Consider the following 5188-nt stretch of genomic DNA (forward strand, 5'->3'; position numbering starts at 1 on the left):
GAAAGTCGTTTTCTAGGTGACTTTATTTAATGAAATTCTTTTTCTAGGTGACTCTATCCGATCAGAAATGATCCACATATATATAACATGTTTTAAGCTTGATTTTATTTCGTATCTAGTGGTCCATCAAGATTTCAAGATTCAAGTATTAAACAGCTATTCTATCCAGGGGAACACTGCTGTCTTGAGGTGTAACATCCCTAGTTTTGTTAAGGACTACGTAACAGTGACGTCATGGGAAGGAGGAGACGATCTGAAAGTCACAGAAAATGATGATAAAGGTACTTCAAGTTTATTGAAAACGTTAAAAATGGAAAGAATGCATTAACTATCGTGATAATGATATTTCATTAATAATGAAACCGTTAGGTGTAGAATGGTATATGTGTGTGCAGTGAATATTGTAAGGTGTAGTCCTTTGATTTTATGAAAACGTTACGTCATTTATAGGAAGTTTATTGATAATAGCAGTTACTAAAGCAACAATAATATACTGACTCTAAGAAGACATAGAAATCTCTACTGGTGTTATTGGAAAACAATGTTGTTTGTTAAAGATTCATGATGGAGAATCAGTTCAGGATTGTGGTCTGTGTTTAACATGTATTAATGTTCACTGTTCTGTATGTTTAACATGTATTATTGTTCACTGTTGTGTGTTTAACATGTATTATTGTTCACTGTTCTGTGTTTTTAACATGTATTAATATTCACTGTTCTGTATGTTTAACATGTATTATTGTTCACTGTTCTATGTGTTTAAATTGTATTATTGTTCACCGTTTTGTATGTTTAACATGTATTATTGTTCACTGTTCTATGTGTTTAACATGTATTATTGTTCACTGTTCTGTGTTTAATATATATTATTGTTCACTGTTCTATGTGTTTAACATGTATTATTGTTCACTGTTCTGTGTTTAATATGTATTAATATTCACTGTTCTGTATGTTTAACATGTATTATTGTTCACTGTTCTATGTGTTTAAATTGTATTATTGTTCACCGTTTTGTATGTTTAATATGTATTATTGTTCATTGTTCTGTGTTTAACAAGTATTATTGTTTACTGTTCTGTGTTTAATATGTATTATTGTTCATTGTTCTGTGTGTTTAACATGTATTATTGTTCACTGTTCTATGTGTTTAACATGTATTATTGTTCACTGTTCTATGTGTTTAACATGTATTATTGTTCACTGTTCTGTGTTTAATATGTATTATTCTTCACTGTTCTATGTGTTTAACATGTATTGTTGTTCACTGTTCTGTGTTTAATATGTATTAATATTCACTGTTCTGTGTGTTTAACATGTATTAATGTTCACTGTTCTATGTGTTTAACATGTATTATTGTTCACTGTTCTGTGTTTAATATGTATTAATATTCACTGTTCTGTGTGTTTAACATGTATTATTGTTCACTGTTCTGTGTTTAACATGTATTATTGTTCATTGTTCTGTGTGTTTAACATGTATTATTGTTTACTGTTCTTTGTTTAACATGTATTATTGTTCACTGTTCTGTGTTTAACAAGTATTATTGTTCACTGTTCTGTGTGTTTAACATGTATTGTAGTTCACTGTTCTGTGTGTTTAACATGTATTATTGTTCACTGTTCTGTGTGTTTAACATGTATTATTGTTCACCGTTTTGTATGTTTAATATGTATTATTGTTAATTGTTCTGTGTGTTTAACATGTATTAATGTTCACTGTTCTGTGTGTTTAACATGTATTAATGTTCACTGTTCTGTGTATTTAATATGTATTATTGTTCACTGTTCTATGTGTTTAATAGGTATTATTCTTCACTGTTCTATGTGTTTAATATGTATTATTCTTCACTGTTCTGTGTTTAACAAGTATTATTGTTTACTGTTCTGTGTTTAATATGTATTATTGTTCATTGTTCTGTGTGTTTAACATGTATTATTGTTCACTGTTCTGTGTGTTTAACATGTATTATTGTTCACTGTTCTGTGTGTTTAACATGTATTGTAGTTCACTGTTCTGTGTGTTTAACATGTATTATTGTTCACTGTTCTGTGTTTAACATGTATTAATGTTCACTGTTCTGTGTGTTTAACATGTATTATTGTTCACTGTTCTATGTGTTTAATATGTACTATTGTTCACTGTTCTGTGTTTAATATGTATTATTGTTCACTGTTCTATGTGTTTAACATGTATTATTGTTCACTGTTCTATGTTTAACATGTGTCAGTGTTAACTATTAACACAAAATGAATATTTATGTTGTTTAAGTTTATTTTATTGATTTCCAGCTATATTTCGGTTTCATGTTTCCAACCGTTGCTAGGTTTATATTTCTGTTAGTGTGTATTACATGGTTATGTTAACGTCATATTGCTGGAACATGAAGTACGGGGCAACATATATCAACATCTAGTGTCTGTGACATGTAGTATGGGATGACATATATTAACGTCTAGTGACTGTGACATGTAGTATGGGACGACATATATCAACGTCTAGTGACTGTGACATGTAGTATGGGACGACATATATTAACGTCTAGTGACTGTGACATGTAGTATGGGACGACATATATCAACGTCTAGTGACTGTGACATGTAGTACGGGGCAACATATATTAACGTCTAGTGACTGTGACATGTAGTACGGGGCAACATATATTAACGTCTAGTGACTGTGACATGTAGTATGGGACGACATGTATTAACGTCTAGTTACTGTGACATGTAGTACGGGGCAACATATATTAACGTCTAGAGACTGTGACATGTAGTATGGGACGACATACATTAACGTCTAGTGACTGTGACATGTAGTATGGAACGACATACATTAACGTCTAGTGACTGTGACATGTAGTATGGGACGACATATATCAACATCTAGTTACTGTGACATGTAGTATGGGACGACATACATTAACGTCTAGTGACTGTGACACGTTGTATGGAACGATATATATCAACGTCTAGTGACTGTGACATGTAGTATGAGACGACATATATTAACTTTCCGTCATTGTAGCATAAAGCAGGGAGCTTAACAACCACGTGAAACTAAAACGTTTCTTTAAAACCTTCCAACAGGAAAGAAATATGTCCTGACAAAAACAGCTTCAAAAATACCGGACTAAGAGATAATATTTGATATTATTCAGTATTTATTTTCATGGGATGTTCTTACTATTCTTTATCAAAAAAGACTACAGCAAGTGACTTCCTTCACAAACAGGTGGACGTTACCTGGTCTTCCCAACTGGCGAGCTCCACGTCCATAATGTTGACGCTAAAGATGGTATCAAGTCTTACAGTTGCATCACGAAAAACATCTTAACAAAAGAAGTCAAACAAAGCGGGAAAAATGGCCGATTAGTTGTCTCAGGCAAGGTCAATTAGATATATCATTAGAAGTAGTTTGTGGTAAGGTCAATTAGATATATCATTAGAAGTAGTTTGTGGTAAGGTTAATTAGATATATCATTAGAAGTAGTTTGTGGCAAGGTCAATTAGATATATCATTAGAAGTAGTTTGTGGTAAGGTTAATTAGATATATCACTAGAAGTAGTGTCAGGTAAGGTCAGTTGATTACATCACTGGAAGTAGTGTCAGGTAAGGTCAGTTGAATATATCACTGGAAGTAGTGTCAGGTAAGGTCAGTTGAATATATCATTAGAAGTAGTGTCAGGTAAGGTCAATTAGGTATATCATTAGAAGTAGTTTGTGGTAAGGTCAGTTAGATATATCATTAGAAGTATTTTGTGGTAAGGTCAGTTAGATATATCATTAGAAGTATTTTGTGGTAAGGTTAATTAGATATATATCACTAGAAGTAGTGTCAGGTAAGGTCAGTTGATTATATCACTGGAAGTAGTGTCAGGTAAGGTCAGTTGAATATATCATTAGAAGTAGTGTCAGATTTCACTGAGTATTATCTGGATAGCTAGCCTGGCGGATTTCACTGAGTATTATCTGGATAGCTAGCCTGGCAGACTTCAGTGAGTATTATCTGGATAGTTAGCCTGGCGGATCTTACATTTCTAGAAGTGTCAATTGAACAGATATGTATTTATCAATACTAGGATATTTTTGTTAAAAGTAAAGTAGATTTCACCATTTAAATTCTTTAAAAACCTTTTGTAAATAGAGAAATTGTTTTTATCCTGAAGATCATTTCCACTTATCGAGTGCTAAGCTCTAAGAGTGTGTTGTGGTATTTCTTATAAAGGTTCGTCTGGTTTTATAAGACGCTGTATTACTGAGTTTCTCAGAGTTGATTACCATACAACACTCCCTGTGTGTTTCACACTATCTGGTGTTGTTTAGTCATGTTGAATAAGCCATTAGTTGATAATGAACTTTGTAAGTAATTTAGGATTCTTTTACAGATGATCATAGCAAAAGGGCACCAAGAATTAACCATAGTCAAGCACGAGCGGACACAACAATTGATAAAGATGTGATTTTACCATGTGCAGCTCAAGGTTATCCGCCTCCAACTTACAGGTATGCCTTACGTGTTAATCTTCATAAATATTTCAACCAACAACTTCAGGTATGTCTTACGTGTTAATCTTCATAAATATTTCAACCAACAACTTCAGGTATGTCTTAAGCGTTAATCTTCATAAAGATATCAGCCACCAACTTACAGGTATGTCTTAAGTCTTAATCTTGATAAAGATATCAACCAACAACTTACAGGTATGCCTTACGTGTTAATCTTCATAAAGATATCAGCCACTAACTTACAGGTATGTTTTAAGTGTTAATCTTCATAACGATATCAACCAACAACTTACAGGTATGCCTTAAGTGTTAATCTTCACAAAGATATCAGCCAGCAACTTACAGGTATGCCTTAAGTCTTAATCTTCATAAAGATTTCAACCAACAACTTACAGGTATGCCTTACGTGTTAATCTTCATAAAGATTTCAACCAACAACTTACAGGTATGTCTTAAGTGTTAATTTTCATAAAGATTTCAACCAACAGCTTACAGGTATGTCTTAAGTGTTAATCTTCATAAAGATTTCAACCAACAACTTACAGGTATGTCTTAAGTCTTAATCTTCACAAAGATATCAACCAACAACTTACAGGTATGCCTTAAGTGTTAATCTTCATAAATATTTCAACCAACAACTTACAGGTATGCCTTAAGTGTTAATCTTCATAAATATTTCAA

The sequence above is a fragment of the Limulus polyphemus genome, unplaced genomic scaffold (assembly GCF_000517525.1).
Source record: "Limulus polyphemus unplaced genomic scaffold, Limulus_polyphemus-2.1.2 Scaffold8172, whole genome shotgun sequence".
Lineage (NCBI taxonomy): Eukaryota > Metazoa > Arthropoda > Merostomata > Xiphosura > Limulidae > Limulus > Limulus polyphemus.